At 38.3% G+C, this 17,118-nt stretch overlaps 1 protein-coding gene across 3 annotated transcripts in view; it reads right to left on the reverse strand.

Moving 5' to 3' along the window:
• cyb5r4 (cytochrome b5 reductase 4) overlaps positions 1-17,118 on the reverse strand; it is a 90,427-nt gene that overhangs the window by 40,024 nt on the left and 33,285 nt on the right. Inside the window, exon 1 of one of the 3 annotated variants that reach the window (XM_072912955.1) lies at positions 9,800-9,828. The exons of the other annotated variants lie outside the window; for them this stretch is intronic. The gene's annotated coding sequence lies outside the window, so the exon portion shown is untranslated. Of the gene's footprint in view, positions 1-9,799; positions 9,829-17,118 lie in introns of those variants that run through there. 3 annotated transcript variants of the gene reach the window in all.

Genomic DNA, 17,118 nt, shown 5'->3' on the forward strand with positions numbered 1-17,118 from the left:
TTATTTGGCGATAAATTATCACATGTATTTTTGCCAGTACTGTGGTACATGTACGCGGGCTCCATTTAGTGATACGACAAATATTTGATTCATTATTAAAGCAGCATGTTTTTTTTTCCTATATCAAACACAGTGTTACTGTTCAAACTGTGTGTAATGTTACAGTGCCCAACAAAATATTAAATATACTTGTTAAATAAAACCGCTGCCTCGTTTTTGACGAATAATTAGGCCTACCACGCTACTGTCTTTTAATGTCGGTCATTATGGTGGTACTTGGAGAGCAAAGTGTTTTCCGAGGTGGTACTTGGTGGAAAAGGTTTGAGAACAGATAGGAGAAATAAGCAGCAGAGACAATCTTGCTGTACAAAGTCAGCTGGGATAGGTTTGAGTGTACATTATTATATATCAATATTGGTATTATTACCATTCTAATGCAATTATTTTTGCAAACACTATCAGTGTTTTTACTTTACTGTTGCTCTTTACAGCCAGGCGGTGGCACTGTTCTGCCAGCATTGTTATGATCTTATTTAAATGTGAAACTGCTTTTTTAGCATATAAGTGATGTGAAGTGAAGTGAATTATATTTATATAGCGCTTTCTTCAAGTGGCTCAAAATGCTTTACATAGTGAAATACCAAGGGATCAGTCTGGACGTCAAAGCTTTTCATTTGGCCCAACAAGCATCGCCCAAAAAACAAAAAAGTATATATTTTTACGTTAAAGTGCTTATTAATGGAGGATATACACTGTGAGAGGCAGGATATTTCAATGGGGAATGATACCACTTTTTGTATGAACACCAGAACCAGAGTCCAATTCTCAGTCAGGGTGACAGGTAACACAGTATGTACCACTACTATTGTTTTTATTTAAAAAAATATATATACTATTCACATTGGCATTATGTTAAATTATCTTTAAGATCGTGGCCCTCAAAGTGTTGACTGAGGAACATGGTGGCCCTTGGACCAATGTAGGACTCCAGGCTGCACAAATAATCAAATATAATCACAATTTTGGCTGCTACAAATCAATGAACCTAAACATAATCTCAAACCCCATCTTGAGACACTAAGCCTAACACGAAACCCCAACCCTAAGGTCCTCAATTGGTGGCCTGACCCTCCGAAGTCTTTCATTCAAAGAAAACACCTCATTAGGAGACATATTAATATGGGTATACAAACTCTAATATTATTCAAAATCGATAAGGTACTTTTAAGTTGTCAGTACAATATTATATGGATGTGTTTATAATACAATATTACAGTACATTCTCCTTATTTATCAATCAATCAATCAATCAATCAATCAATGTTTATTTATATAGCCCTAAATCACAAGTGTCTCAAAGGGCTGCACAAGCCACAACGACATCCTCGGTACAGAGCCCACATAAGGGCAAGGAAAAACTCACCCCAGTGGGACGTCGATGTGAATGACTATGAGAAACCTTGGAGAGGACCGCATATGTGGGTAACCCCCCCTCTAGGGCAGACCAAATGCAATGGATGTCGAGTGGGTCTGACATAATATTGTGAGAGTCCAGTCCATAGTCATACCTGCCAACTTTTGAAATCAGAAAAACCTAGTAGCCATGGTCCAGGGGCCGCAGGTGGGGGGTTCAGGCTTCGCCACCCCGACGCAAAATGATTGATTGCATTCAGACAGGTTAAAATGTTGCTAAAACCATCACTTTTCTATCAGTCACAGTGACTTTTCAAAACAAAAATATTACAGCAAAAATCATATGGGTTGATTGACATGTTTATTCTGTAAGCTAATTTCAATAGTTTGAAATTATTTTGACAGTTAATGCCAGTTATCCTGTCAACCTTTCACAAGACTTCAATTTGTTGATTGAAAGTATAAACAGTATAAACACTTTTTACAGTAAACAAATGGTAAAACAGTACTAAACAATTCCATTAAAAAAAAAATTGGTGTCATTATTAACTTTCTGTCCAAGCTTGTATAATCTACTGCCTTGTTCAATTGTAAAAAATATTATGTGCCTAAAATTCACATTTCTATCACAATTATCATACTGTAAACATGGTAAGCTAACTTCATTAAAATTAATAGTCCTGTCAATAGCATGGAATTACAATTCAAATGTAGTTTTTTTGTAAGCCTTTCAAAATAATTCAAAATATGAAAAATTAATGAAAATTAATTTAAGCCATCAGACACTTGAAAAGTGGCACATCACATCTCTAATGTAATCATTTTAACTTTTCAACAGAAATAGCACTGCAAAAATATTAAGGACATACTTCTGTATTTTGGTAGTTATGCTGTCAACATTTAACAAGATTTCTTCAACTTGGACTTGAAAGCATAAATAGTATAAACACTTTTAACAGTATAACAGTACTAAACAATTCCAATAGATAACATTGGTGTCATTACCTTTTTGTGGCTAAAATCCAAATTTAGCAACGGCATTAGACTTGTGTTTTTTTGTCCCAACGTGGTCTTTTACATCGCTAATTCCTCCGTGTCCGATCGAAAAATCTTGTCTGCACAAGGTGCAATTCGCGTAGTTTTCACCCTTTTTGGAACGGATAATTATTCCCGGATAGGCTTTTGAATATTCTTCACGGAATGACTGCAGTTTTCTTTTCGGTTTAAGACTCGTTTGCGATTTTTCTCCGGCTGATTCCATGATCGTTCGCTCGTTTGGAAACAATGGGCAACAGGTGCCTCGTGCTTGGCAGCGGTGCTATAAATAGCCTCGCGCATGGCATTCGGAATGGCTCGATAGGAAGTTACGGGAAGCAGTGTCGATTGTGATTGTTGTTACGCGATTTCGTGAATAAAACTTTAAAAAAAAATAAAAAATTAATGAATGAAAAACCGTATTTTTTATCACTGCAACCGTAACCCGGAATAGGTTGATGAAAACCGTACTAATTACGGGAAAACCGGAGTAGTTGGCAGGTATGATAGTGGATCCAACATATCATATCGTTCAGCCTTAACTATGCTCAACTGAGTTCCATCCCAATACCCTGACTGAATGTAATGATCATTGGAGACTTTCTCTTGGAGTTTCTTATAATCACAACACAAACATGACCCTGGAGGCCAACAAATCGGATGACATGACTTCAACGGGTGTTTGCTAAGTATTTACGCTAAGTGAGTGGAGGCCACCATTTCTTGATAAAAGTTTATACTCAACGAAGCAAAATCAGCAGCACATAAATTCCCAACTGAAAAGAGACGTAGCTCAGAAGTAATACACGAAGGCAGTCACAAAACATGTTATTATCATGACATGTGCAGGATCCATTCTGGAGCACATGTCTACTATCAAATGAAATAAGTGGTACTGAAGAAAAACCTCACACACATTGGAAGGCAATTTGAGCACGTAGTAATTGTGCATTCAAAGTATTGTTATCAATTGTTTGTTGTTTTTTAAAGAAAATACTGTGAAAATGTAGTTGAAATAAGAAGTAACACACCTATGCAAAAAAATTTAATATTTCTGAGCAATTAAATTTGTCATATTTCATGTTAAAGTCTAATTTTAGGAGGCGGGGAGTCACACATTTTTTTGGGAGTTCAAAGTAGTTTCATGTACTATTGAAAGAACCAGTAGAGTGAAAAAACAAGTTGACTTCATATTCTTAATTGTGTTTCATTGTATGCATTAAACCATATCCAATTGTATTTCCAATCCACAAAGTATGTGAAAATACCGTCAGATCAGTCCTACTGGAAATACAAGAGAGACGTGCTGTCTATCATTCACAATCCCTATATAAGACATGAACACATATGTTTTTCTTTTTTTTTACAAATTCTAAATCATAAATAAATAAAGACGTAAAAAGTCTGCTAACAATGTAGTCAATGGGGGCTCTCTTTTCCGCCCACAAAACCCTCTAAATAACCATCCAACATGTGATCAGAATATTGACCAAATAAGTTTTTATCAGCGCTAACGCAGACAAAATATTTTTAGCGGCGGATTGATAACACACAGCTGAGTAGTCCTCTGCTGCTTTTACTGTGAGCCGGCAACAATGTTCTGTTGTTCCCATATCATCGCGTCTCGGCTCGTCAAAATTATTCTGGATTATAAATTATGCCTCTCATCTGGATAATAGGAGGATTTAGCCATATATCTATACGTTGTTCATCTGTGACATTCAATTTATACCCGGAGATGGAGACAAACACACCCAAGACTGTGTCTGCAGGGAGACTTTTCTTTGTTAACCCTTCGTGTGGAACATGATTAATTCTTCATCTAAACAAGAAGATATGGACATCCTATCAGTCGTCATTGAAGTAAGAGCAGACATTGTACAGTAAACTATTGTTTTATTCTGTTAGTAGTTTCTTGTTTAGCAGTTAGCAATACTGCTACATGATGCTTAATGTTTCACTAAAGCTGGATTATTTAGCAGAGCTTCTAAAACTTGTAGATCATCCTCCTTATATTCAGGATCAACAATATAAGTTTCTGGATCATCATTTTTCCTAAAGTAATCTTTGGCTCTCACAAAGTCTGCATGGTTTGCATTGTTGTTGGTGATGAAGGGATCTTTGGTTCCTAGAGCGACATCACGCAATCACGTGACTTCTTCCTAATTAACTCTCAAAATGGCTCGGGTATCTCCGTGAGATTGATACTATTTTGATAATTTCTATTTTTTTGCAAACATTGTAAAACTTTTCAAACTTTAAATTGTATCGTACTAAATATGCAATCCCTGTGTAGAACACTCTGATTAATAAAAAAAATAGTATTTTACAGTTAATTTAATCATGTATTTATTAGTGCACTCACATGTTTTAAATCAGATTACCGGTAATCACACTTTTGAATTTAGATTTAGACTCGCCCACATAATCTAAATTAACTTTAAAAAAGAGCCAAATATCTGGACACAAATGCAATTTTGTTGCCGAAATGTTATTAGGATTCTCGGGCAGAGTCCTCCCAGATTCTTTAGTTCAAAGGCTTCCTAAAATGATGAGCAGTGGCTAGAACTGAAGTTTAACAGTTTATTCCACAAAATACGAGCACAAAAAACAGAGGTACCAGGCCTGGAGAGAGAGAGCGAACTCTGGCGCCGTACCTGTCGTCAAAACTCCAAAGACCGACTGCACAGTTGCGCTAACAAAATAAGAGTCTCAGAAAGCTGGCGTGCACAAGCTAGCAAGCTACGGAGTTTGCCGACAATGTATTTCTTGTAAAGTGTATACAAAGGAGTACAGAAGCTGGACAAATAAGATGCCAAAAACCAACCACTTTCATGTGGTATTGGACAGAAAGGAGGACTTTTTTCTCCTCCATTCGAAAATGCGGACGTTATCATCACCACTGTCTGATTCCAATCAATGCAAGTCATCAGAAACAGGTAATACACCAACTTATATTCTTGTCTTCATGAAAGAAAGGAATCTATATGTGTTAAACATGCTTGTATTATCTTTAAACACCTTTAACTTGTTAACAATATTAACTATATGTGTTAAACATGCTTGTATTATCTTTAAACACCTTTAACTTGTTAACAATATTAACTATATGTGTTAAACATGCTTGTATTATCTTTAAACACCTTTAACTTGTTAACAATATTAACTATATGTATTAAACATACTTGTATTATCATTAAACACCTTTAATTTATTAACAATATGTGTTAAACATGCTTTTATTATCTTTAAACACCTTTAACTTGTTAACAATATTAACTATATGTATTAAACATACTTGTATTATCATTAAACACCTTTAATTTATTAACAATATTAACTATATGTGTTAAACATGCTTGCATTATCATTAAACACCTTTAACTTGTTAACAAAAACATATATTTCATAAATAAGTAAATATAAATTATATATATGAATGAGGTAGATCCCCACGACTTGATCAATTGAAAAGTAGCTCGCCGTATTTTCGGAGTATAAGGCACACCGGCCGAAAATGCATAATAAAGAAGGAAAAACACAAATATAAGTCACATTAGAGTATAAGTCGCATTTTTTGGGGACATTTATTTGATAAAATCCAACACCAAGAAAAGACATTTGAAAGGCAATTTAAAATAAATAAAGAATAGTTGTCATGACTTGGTCCTGAGTGTTTGCTTTTCCGAGATGCAACGGAAAGTTGGCTCGGGCGAGACGGGAATGTGAGTACATTTTTTATTTAAAGACTATAAATACAAAACAAGGAAGTAAACAAAAGGCGCGCACAATGGCGGAGAACAAACTATGAAACCAAACACTTGCACAAAGGCAAAAACTATGAACAACAAAAAACACTAACTGTGGCAATAATAAACAAAACTTACTTGGCATGGACAAAAACGGCATGATAAAGCGCAGCAAGGGTCATAAGTGTGTGGAGAGTATAAATGCGGGGATGTCGTCAGAACGACAAATTGAAAAGAATGAACTTAAATACTATAGACATGATTAGTGAAAGCAGGTGCGTGACTCAAAACGTGAAACAGGTGCGTGACGTGACAGGTGAAAACTAATGGGTTGCTATGGTGATAAACAAGAGTGCACAATGAGTCCAAACGTGGAACAGGTGAAACTAATGGGTAATCATGAAAACAAGACAAGGGAGTGAAAAGCCAGAAACTAAACAAAACATGACTAAGACAAAACATGATTACACAGACATGACAATAGTGAACAACAGGCTGACTAAGTGTATGTTATCTGACGCATAAATAACCAACTGAGAATGTGCTGATATACGCCTAGTCTCTTACGTGAATGAGCTAAATAATATTATTTGATATTTTACGGTAATGTGTTAATAATTTCACACATAAATCGCTCCAGAGTATAAATCGCACCCCCAGCCAAACTATAAAAAAAACTGCGATTTATAATCCGAAAAATACGGTATATATTTTCGGGTTGATTTGACTATCATGAGCCGTCCTGGGATTTTGAAAGAGACGTTTGTAACAGTGACCATAAAATTTAAGGGTAATGTGCGAGCAAAGTTATTGTGTGGCAGAACACCAGAAAGCGTTGATTCTTATTGTCTTGCGACACCCTCAGTGGCTTTGTCTCAATGATGTTCACTGCTGTAAACGTCAATATCAAGGAAGGTTGATAGATGATTCCAGTCGCCATCACGTTTCACTAATCAGCTTAGCATTTTCTCGCTCCCACTTGTGGAGTGCGACTTCTATCTGATTATGTCAGGTCACTCATCCAGATGGAACCGCGTTCAGCCACCCACCTGCCCCACCCTTCAACACACCTGGCCTCTGACCTCCAGCTCCGTTGCCTTGGCAACCTCCTCCGTGGTGATGAGGGGTAAAGATGGAGGTGGCCAGAACCCCGGGGGGGAGGTATCTGGTTTTGGTATTCCAGTCCAATCTCACGGCTGGTTAAGATCCTTGGATAGAAAGCCTACTCCTCATCTTTCTTTGTCTTTGATTGTGTACTCTCGTATTTCTCTGTTGCTTCTCTCTGTTTACTTTCTCTTTGCTTGTTTTCTCTGCTGACGAGCCAGACAGATGGCGTACACACCATAGATTTGTCTGCAGTTGGAAAACACAAATAAACTCGGGGAAGTAAGTGTTGATTAAGACGTACTAAAGATGTGTACTTCTATTACCAAAAGTACACTCTCACCAACAACAGACACAACAGACACATTCATCAGAAATGTGCAGTAGGGAAGGATTCACATGGCCCCATTCCTGGGTGGATCTCACGTGAGAGGAAGAAGGGGGTTAATAATTTTAAATGCAGTCTGCTGAAAATGATGGAAAGTGTCAGTCAGCATTGCAACTGACACCGGACAAAGTTGGAATTGGCACAAAACAAATTTTAAGATATTCAACACTCTACAGCCATCTGGCGGTTAAAGTGGATTGTGCACCCCCTTTTGTCATGTTTCATGTGTCAGGTAAACCGCAGTGATTGAGGCCATATGAATCCTCTTCCTGCTGTATGCACTACTGTAACTGTTTTAATTAAGTAGAGGCATTTGAGGGTTCAGTAATGGCTTCAATTGGGATATTTTGGACGACCACTGCTTTGGTTTTTAAATCAAGTAGAATGAGGTGCTATGTGATGTGAAGTATATAAATATAAAATTAGGTTTTTCCGATTCTGATTCTGGTGTAGTATGAGCTTCCAATTGGTTCTAAATTGTATTTATTAATTGCAAATGACAGGGCACCATTAAAACAATCTCAATGAACCAAAGATTTAAAAAAACAAATGTTTTTTAACAGCTATAAATAATAAATGATAAATGGGTTATACTTGTATAGCGCTTTTCTACCTTCAAGGTACTCAAAGCGCTTTGACAGTATTTCCACATTCACCCATTCACACACACATTCACACACTGATGGCGGGAGCTGCCATGCAAGGCGCTAAACAGCAGCCATCAGGAGCAAGGGGTGAAGTGTCTTGCCCAAGGACACAACGGACTAGACTAGGATGGTAGAAGGTGGGGATTGAACCCCAGTAACCAGCAACCCTCCGATTGCTGGCACGGCCACTCTACCAACTTCGCCACGCCTATGTGACAATAGAATGTAATCACTGTATACAATAAGAAAAATCAGGGATGCTTACCGAACTCTGTAATTTTATAGGTATAGTGAGTCACAAAGATTGAAAGCGTCACATTTCGATTGCTGAGTGGTTGTTCGGCTCAAGCACTTGGCCGGTAAACAAGCCTTTACCGTATTCTGAAAGAACTCAGTCGGACTGCCTCCAAGTAATGTTACAATGTCCATGCCATCAAACAAGAAGAAGGCATACAAACGTACAGTACGTCTCAACTTTTCAAAATAGGCTCGCTTGAGTCTAATTTACACTGGATTTGCCATAGACATGCTACCGATTAGCATTAGCAATTTTACATGGCGATTTCAACACCTTCAAATTTGGTAATAAAAAGATGCATGTTACAATCAAAACAGCTGTTTATACAGTGCTTACCATACAAGCCCATTGTAGGCTCAATAACAGATAAAGACTGGCATTCAAATTAATGGCAAAGACTGCTTCCTTGCTACAGCCATCTAACGTTTGGAATTGAACTGCATGCAATGTCTACTATGAAATATAGTACAGTAGAGTGATTGCAAATGAGACACAGAAGTGTAAGAAAACAAAATAATTTGACAGCACATCTCAGTGGTAAATGTTATTACAAAAAAAAACACACACACAAAAGTTGGTACTATTGTGTACCGGTATCGATTCCCAGGTGGTACCGAATCAATTTAAATGTACAAGGTACAAAACCCGAAGAATAATAAGTGTACTCTCCCGTAACTTTGAGGATGCAAGAGAGAAAATAAGGTTTGTTTTATTCCAAACTTTCAAGTTCTAACAACAACGAGCCTTTTGTTTCTCAATCCAATGGAACTTTTTTTGTAATCAGATCAATTGGTAGGGCAATAATGTTATGGCATGTCCCAAAACCTACTCAGTGGCCTAGTGGTTAGAGTGTCCGCCCTGAGATCGGTAGGTTGTGAGTTCAAACCCCGGCCGAGTCATACCAAAGACTATAAAAATGGGACCCATTACCTCCCTGCTTGGCACTCAGCATCAAGGGTTGGAATTGGGGGTTAAATCACCAAAAATGATTCCCGGGCGCGGCACCGCTGCTGCCCACTGCTCCCCTCACCTCCCAGGGGGTGATCAAGGGGATGGGTCAAATGCAGAGGACACATTTCACCACACCTAGTGTGTGTGTGACAATCATTGGGACTTTAACTTTTAACTTTAAAACGCAAAAGGCTTCCAATGTGATACAACTCACCTCTATAAGTCGTAAAGCCAAGATAACGTCTTCGGATGTCCATTGTGATACCAAAAATATGAGCAAAGTCTATAAGAAGGAAACAAAAGGCCGACAAAACCATTGGCTAGGCAATGTCTTCTGTTTATAAGTATTCAAATAACAAAAAACTAAACTGAAAAGGTGTCTTGTTTTTGGGTGTTGCACACAATTTTTGCCAACAAGTTAATTTGTTGATAATAGCCGATGACGTCATCGGAACTTGGTGATCAGCAAGCATCCACCCTAAACATGTCAAAAACAAGAATAACTTGCAAAGCGGACATTGGAACATTTGAAGCAGAGACCCGTCGGACATCTGGAGGATGCCTTTTCCAACTTCCTTGCGTAAGATCGTCAGCTTGTCATCTAACTAACTAACAATGGAAAGACACACTTGTGTGAAATATCGATTCAACTATCATTTACAAACTTTGTCTATATACCAGTGTGCATCTTTCTAAACACATCATCACAAAATATTATTTTCTTCTTGAGGAAGCCAGCTTTTTAAAAAAAATAAAAAAATATTGCTTCTATTTTGACTGTCATTTGTTAACATAAAAACATCGATTGTGCAAAAACCCATTAAGGGCCCTGAATTCCTATAGACGCTTGTGCCCATGATCAGTTTATGTAAACTTCTGTCTGCAACTAAAAATCTGAGGTGAACATAACAGAGGCGCATTAACTGCAGCCTTCTTGGCAAATATTGGATTTAACTTGGCAGGCTCCTCTTCAGGCTTGCAATGGGCTCATGCTCAATTATCCAGACGGACAGCTTCCCCAGGAGTTATTTGGTAAACAGTTCTCATATGTTCTGCTTTGTTACAACCCGCACGAATACATCCGTGAAGAACAACAAAGGGAAGCCAACGTTTTTTTCTTTCGTGTGTGCTATCGGTAATAGTCTGTATTTGCAATATATATGACAAGGATTTGTTATTGTAATTACATTGTAATTTTCAAGAACTGGAATATCATATGATTGTGTGGTATCTGCATTCAAGGGGCTCTATTAGGCAAAAACAACTTTTATTACAAATTGGCACCTGTTTTTGTGTATTTGGGATCTGCATAAGTCCGGAAAATTTAAAATCAAACCATGGATGAATTGCTGGCGCATTTCTAAAAAAATCTTGCCTTCCTTTATACTTCCTCCAAACGAGTCGTTTGGAATTGAAGTTAAAGTTAAAGTACCAATGATTGTCGCATAACTTGTGCCATTTTCCCCAACATATGACATCATTCAAGATTGTTTATTGTCATATGCACAGTTAAACAGACAGTTTGGCGTACAATAAAAATCTTACTTTGCTAGTCCACCCTTCAACAAGTCACACGGTACTTAGCTAGAATAAAAATAAAAATGTATATACAAGGCACAGTAAATAATATAACATTATTGCACATTCTGATTGACAGTCAACAGTATAAATATGGAGGTGCCATTTGGTCACAGCAGCAGTTAAAGTGTCTTTAGTGATCAAAGGTGAAAAGTGTCTACAGTGATGGTTCCCAGTTCGGGGGTGGTCATGGTATCTGTTGACGACCTGCTCAGTGGCCTTGTGGTTGGAGTGTCTGCCCTGAGATCAGTAGGTTGTGAGTTCAAACCGAGTCATACCAAAGACTATAAAAAAATGGGACCCATTACCTCCCTGTTTGGCACTTAGCATCAAGGGTTGGAATTGGGGGTTAAATCACCAAAAAGTATTCCCGGGCGAGGCCACCGCTGCTGCTTACTGCTCCCCTCACCTCCCAGGGGGTGAACAAGGGGATGGGTCAAATGCAGGGGACAAATTTCACCACACCTAGTGTGTGTGACAATCATTGGTACCTTAACTTTAACTTAATTGGATATATCCATATATGGTCGAGATTTACCCGAATAACTTTGACCGAGTTCGTCATTGTAGTTCCTTATTTTTCTTCTTGTTGTGGGGCAGACTGGCTCGTACATGCACATGCATCCTCGTTGTTGCCATTTCGTATACAAAAGTAGCATATAGTTCTAACTTACATGTCAGTAGGCTCAATATGGAAGCGCTAAAAACTACTACATGGCTGACGAGGAGAAGACGCAGTCGAAGTGGAGGCACGTAAATAAGCTGGCCCATAAAACAGCGAATCCTGAAAGCGGTTTGAAGACGGTGTTTAAAACAAAACATATGCAGAATTTTGCACACTGGACCACCTTTACATGTTATGTAGACCACAAGGAAGTGTTGTAAATATCGAAAAATAATTATATGACCCCTTTAAGTCCTCAATGCTAGACTTTGTCAGCATCCACATGAAATTACTCAGGTAATTTTAGTCCTATATAGCAGTGTTTTTCAACGCTTTTTGAGCCAAGGCACATTTTTTGCGTTGAAAAAATTCGGAGGCACACCACCAGCAGAAATCATTAAAAAACGAAACACAGTTGACAGTAAAAAGTTTAAAGTCAATTGTTGGGTTTGACTTTAAACCATAACCAAGCGTGCATCAATGTTGCTCTTGTCTCAAAATAGGTGTACTGTCACCACCTGTCACATCACGCCCTGACTTATTTTTAGTTTTTTGCTGTTTTCCTGTGTGTAGTGTTTTAGTTCTTGTCTTGCGCTCCTAATTTGGTGGCTTTTTCTCTTTTTTTGGTATTTTCCTGTAGCAGTTTCATGTCTTCCTTGACCGCTATTCCCCACACCTGCTTTGTTTTAGCAATCAAGAATATTTCAGTTGTTTTTATCCTTCTTTGTGGGGGCATTGTTGATTGTCATGTCATGTTCGGATGTACTTTGTGGACGCCGTCTTTGCTCCACAGTAAGTCTTTGCTGTCGTCCAGCATTCTGTTTTTGTTTACTTTGTAGCCAGTTCAGTTTTAGTTTTCTTCTGCATAGCCTTCCCTAAGCTTCAATGCCTTTTCTTAGGGGCACTCACCTTTTGTTTATTTTTGGTTTAAGCATTAGACACCTTTTTACCTGCACGCTGCCTCCCGCTGTTCCCGACATCTACAAAGCAATTAGCTACCGGCTGCTACCTACTGATATGGAAGAGTATTACACGGTTACTCTGCCGAGCTCTAGACAGCACCGACACTCAACAACAACACATAATGTGCAGACTATAATTACTGGTTTGCAAAAAATATTTTTAACCCAAATAAGTGAAACTAGATGATCTCCCACGGCACACCAGACTGTATCTCAGTGGTTGAAAAACACTGCTATATAGCACGTTTTCACTCCTTTTTTGGGAGTTCAAATAAAAAAAGCATGTTTCTACAGAAGTAGAAACATGATGTACTCGCTCGGACAACGCCGCCGAGGTTAAAATTTCAATTGCTAATGTGAACTTTGCATAAGTCCTTATAAAGGTAGCGTTGATTCAGCCTGGTTATTGTTTTTCCACTCAAGTAAAGCAAAGCTGAGAAAATTCCTGAGTAAATATAAACTTTGCTTAAGTACTTATATGGCGGTCTTCTCTCCCATATGGCGGCCAAAGGCAGAGAGCCTCAGAGGGAATACTAAGCAGCTCGACTAAGCCCCCTGTTTTCATCTAGCAGACAAAGAAACAGCTCTTCAAAGCCACATAGGCCTTTAAACAGTTAACTGCAGCCAGCACTCCTGAAAGTGACTGTTTGAGAATACTTTACACAACTACACCCTCAAACTATCCACACTCCTAATTTGTATTGTCATGAGAATTAGAAAACGACTGAACCAAGCTTATATTCATTTTCTCTCCTCTGTTAAGCTTATTTTGTAGGCTCGTACTTTGGGCCTGATCTACTAAGATCCAAATAACAAGTGCTAAATAGTGTGCGCAAACTATACATTTGGGTTTATACTATTAGTGATCTACTAAGACTGCATGTACAACTGATAACACGTGCAAGAGTAGGTTTTCGAGTACCAAAGACTCATTTCCCTCAACACATATGTTATCATGCTTTAACTGTTGGCGTTTTGCTAAGTTGTCAAAAATGCAGCACACAAATAAAATCTGTGCCACCTTTTCTGGTTTATAAAGAAGTGCAAACAGAACCTATTTTTAGCACCTTGGAGGTGTGCTGGAATGATCCAGTTGCAGGAAAATACACGTTGCAAGACATGTTTCACAATTTATCTATGGGGATATATTAATGTACAGTACAGGCCAAAAGTTTGGACACACCTTCTCCTCATTCAATGCGTTTTCTTTATTTTCATGACTGTTTACATTGTAGATTGTCACTGAAGGCATCGAAACTATGAATGAACACATGAGTTATGTACAAAAAAAGGTGAAATACCTGAAAGCATGTTTTATATTCTAGTTTCTTCAAAATAGCCACCCTTTGCTTTGATTACTGCTTTGCACACTCTTGGCATTCTCTCGATGAGCTTCAAGCACACCTGTGAAGTGAAAACCATTTCAGGTGACTAGTAATCAGAGCAAAGGGTGGCTATTTTGAAGAACTAGAACTAGAATATAAAACATGTTTTCGGTTATTTCACCTTTTTTGTTAAGTACATAACTCCACATGTGTTCATTCATAGTTTTGATGCCTTCAGTGACTATCAACGATGTAAAGCATACTTGCCAACCCTCCCGGATTTTCCGGGAGACTCCCGAAATTCAGCGCCTCTCCCGAAAACCTCCCGGGACAAATTTTCTCCCGAAAAACTCCCGAAATTCAGGCGGACCTGAGTGACGTGTTGACAACACACAACAACAGTGTCTACCGTAAAGCAGTTCGTCTGCTGTAAACAGCAATGTTGTGACACTTTTAAACAGGACAATACTGCCATCTATTGTACATGCATATGTGACCCACCCATAATGTGTCACATTTTTGTGTCGATATATTTATTTTATTTTGTGGTTTGAATTTGTTTTTGGAGCTGTCATTACACATTTATCAGTATTCACATTGGTCAGTAGGGGGCAGTAGGGCGTTTCTTCCCAATTGAATGCTATCACCTGCAGACCGGAAGTGGCTTGTCATTCTGATGAGCGCGACCCGTCTGTGAACAATTGGAACGTCCTGTGTGCTTTTTCCTCCTGTATAACAGGTTAGTTTTGGTGAATCAACTCACTGAATAATATCCATGTGATCTTTATAAGTTTAAGTACACATTCTGATGGTGGAGCCTAACTCTAAAGTGTTTGTGAGTTGTAGTTTGTAAATGAACACTGAAATTCAAGTATTTATTTTATTTATATATATATATATATATATATATATATATATATATATATATATAGCTAGAATTCACTGAAAGTCAAGTATTTCTTATATATATATATATATATATATATATATATCTTAACCACGCCCCCCGCCCCGCCCCTGCCCCCACCCCCCACCCCCCACCTCCCGAAATCGGAGGTCTCAAGGTTGGCAAGTATGATGTAAAGAGTCATGAAAATAAAGAAAAAGCATTGAATGAGAAGGTGTGTCCAAAATTTTGGCCTGTACTGTACATCATTAAAAACAAAACACCAGCAGACACTAAAAATAATTTAACTTATTTTGGTGTAGTGCGTAATGACGTAGCTACGACTGGTAACATAAGCTAGCTGGTGCTGTTCTTGTTATGTTTTTTGTTTGAAAAATGTAACAGAGCACGTTGCAAACAGCTGAGTCGCTTTAAAATTATATATTTCTTTTTAGTTCTTATGGACTTCTAGTTCTAAAAATGCTGTATTGAATTATTTTGGGGGTGGTATGGTATGAAAAGGTTATAACAAATGGATTAATTTATTAAAGTGTTTCTGAAATTAAACAAAACTGTCACAAAGGAAATGACATACACAATAAATTAGTAAAATTTAAATGAAAACAACTGATAGCAAAAAATATTATTAGAAGTGCTAATTTTAGCACAAACAAAACATTCCTAACTGCCATCGACGTGCCTGTTTTGTTAAATAGTGCAAAAAAAAAAAGTTTTCTAGTTATGTGGGCTTTGTACTGAGGATGTCGTTGTGGCTTGTGCAGCCCTTTGAGACACTTGTGATTTAGGGCTATATAAATAAACATTGATTGATAGTTGCACGATATATTTTTTGTTATATGCGAGTAAATTTGTCGCACTGTACAGCCTTGTGATATGTCGAATATTTTTATTTGACAGTCCAAATATGTTGACACGCACACGCAGGGCTGTCCCTGCCTAAATTGGAGCCCAAAGCAGAATTGTATTACCGTATTTTCCGCACTATAAGGCGCACCTAAAAACCACAAATTTTCTCAAAAGCTGACAGTGCGCCTTATAACCCGGTGCGCTTTATATATGGATAAATATTAAGATTCATTTTCATAAAGTTTCGGTCTCGCAACTTCGGTAAACAGCCGCCATCTTTTTTCCCGGTAGAACAGGAAGCGCTTCTTCTTCTACGCAAGCAACCGCCAAGGTAAGCACCCGCCCCCATAGAACAGGAAGCGCTTCTTCTTCTACTGTAAGCAACCACCCGCCCGCGTAGAAGAAGAAAAAAAGCGCGCGGATATTATCATTTCCTTTGTGTGTTTACATCTGTAAAGACCACAAAATGGCTCCTACAAAGCGACAGGGATCCGGTTCATGAAAAGACGCAATCTCTCCATCCGCACACGGATTACTATTTCACAGCAACTGATATTCCTGTGAACCGCACTGTGGATACAACGGGAGCACGTACGGTGAATATTCGCACCACAGGGAATGAGAAGTCATCCTTCACTGTGGTTCTAGCTTGCCATGCTAATGGCCAGAAACTTCCACCCATGGTGATATTCAAAAGGAAGACCTTGCCAAAAGAGACCTTTCCAGCCGGCGTCATCATAAAAGCTAACTCGAAGGGATGGATGAAGAAAAGATGAGCGAGTGGTTAAGGTAAGTTTAAGTTTACGCGAAGAGGCCGGGTGGCTTTTTTCACGCAGCTTCGTCCATGTTAATATACGACTCCGTGCGCGCCCACATCACGCTGGTTTTAATATATTATTAAAGTTTGACTGACCTATTTGACTGTTTTTTTGACATTCCTTTAGCGCAGTTAGATGCGGCTTACAACACGGGGCGGCTTATAGGTGGACAAAGTTTTGAAATATGCCGTTCATTGAAGGCGCGGCTTTTAACCCAGGGCGCCTTATGGTGCGGAAAATACGGTACTTGCTTTATTACAGCCATCCTGCACTATGGTTAAACAACTGTGTGATCTGAAACATTGGCTATTCAAATCCTGCGTTGAATACCACAATGTTGAAGAAATGCTACCGCTTCCAAAACGTTGTCCAGGACTTGCTGGGCTTTTTTGTGTGAATGTTGTAGCCTAAAATGCCTGAATTTGCGGACGCT

Source organism: Nerophis lumbriciformis, linkage group LG04, assembly GCF_033978685.3.
Source record: "Nerophis lumbriciformis linkage group LG04, RoL_Nlum_v2.1, whole genome shotgun sequence".
NCBI lineage: Eukaryota > Metazoa > Chordata > Actinopteri > Syngnathiformes > Syngnathidae > Nerophis > Nerophis lumbriciformis.